This window comes from Eutrema salsugineum, unplaced genomic scaffold (assembly GCF_000478725.1).
Source record: "Eutrema salsugineum unplaced genomic scaffold, Eutsalg1_0 scaffold_2, whole genome shotgun sequence".
NCBI classification, from domain to species: Eukaryota; Viridiplantae; Streptophyta; class Magnoliopsida; order Brassicales; family Brassicaceae; genus Eutrema; species Eutrema salsugineum.
Window position 1 is genome coordinate 16,766,931 of NW_006256829.1, and position 1,200 is coordinate 16,768,130.

General features: G+C 47.8%; 1 non-coding gene across 1 annotated transcript; it reads left to right on the plus strand.

The window, feature by feature from the left end:
- The first annotated feature begins 495 nt into the window (after nucleotides 1-495).
- On the plus strand, nucleotides 496-602 carry LOC112087021. The gene has a single exon (XR_002899869.1). It is a non-coding gene; the product is annotated as a small nucleolar RNA R71 (small nucleolar RNA).
- Nucleotides 603-1,200: the final 598 nt, after the last annotated feature.

Genomic DNA, 1,200 nt, shown 5'->3' on the forward strand with positions numbered 1-1,200 from the left:
TTTGGAGCATAGCTTTGCTGGTGTTGTTGAGCGGGGTACACTTGGTCTTGAGGGTTAGCTACATTTGGGTTCCGGTAAGAGAGGTTTGGACTATTGCTGAAGTTGTTAAACCGCTGATACCTTTGCTGATTTCCTATGTAGTTTAGCTCCTCTTGAGTTAGACCATCTTCATTGACATTATCAAAACTCGGCCCTTGCTCATCAAACTCGCCTACGAAGTGTATTGGCTTTTGTGTAGCCATTAGAACCTTGTCAAGCTTGCTCTGTAGCTCTCTTATATCTTTCTTCATGCGCTGTTCACTATATCCGTCTGAACGGTTTGCCCTGTCAAAATCTTCCCCGTACGTGTCATTGGACATGGCGAGGTTCTCCACTAGTTCCATTGCCGCATTGATCTCTTTCCCAAGAAAATTTCCATTTGAGGCTGTATCGAGTTGGTTTCTGATCTTGGGGAGGGCACCTCGGTATAGAGTACTCAGGAGGGATGCCTCCGAGAAGCCGTGGTGTGGGCATTAGTTGGTATAGCTCCGGAACCGTTCCCATGCTTCACTAAAGCTCTCGTTGTTGTGCTGTGTGAAACTTGAGATCTGATTCCTTAGCTTGGCCGTGCGTGATGTGGAGAAGAACTTGGATAAGAACGCCAGTTTACACTGCTCCCATGTTTGTATTGAACCCCTCGGGAGGTTCTTTTCCCACTGGTGAGCTTTATCACCGAGGCTGAATGGGAACAAGCGCAGCTTGAAGCTATCTTCTGACACGCCATTAATCTTTGTCAGGTCGCAAACTCGATCAAACTGATCAAGGTGCTCAAGAGGGTCCTCTCCGGGTAGACCGTGAAACTTGGTGTTCTGCACCATATTGAGTAGGGAAGCTTTAACTTCAAAGTTTTTGTTTTGCACAGGTGGTGCCTGAATCCCGGCTCTATATTGGTGCGCGTTAGCTCGGTCATTTTCTCCAACAAAGACCGGAGGAGGTTGTCTCGGAGCTGGTGGCGGAGGCGGATGAACATGATGGGCTTTCTGCTCATTTCTATTGGCCTGATGTTGATTCTGGTGAGGAAGCCTTTCATTTCTTTGAGCCTGTTGTTGGTTAACGTAGGCTTGTTGTTCATTCCTTTCTGCCTGCGCTTGATTAGCCTGAGCCTGGTGCTCGGCATCTTGAGCCTGTTGCTCTATTCTTTGCTGTTCTGCTATTCCAAGC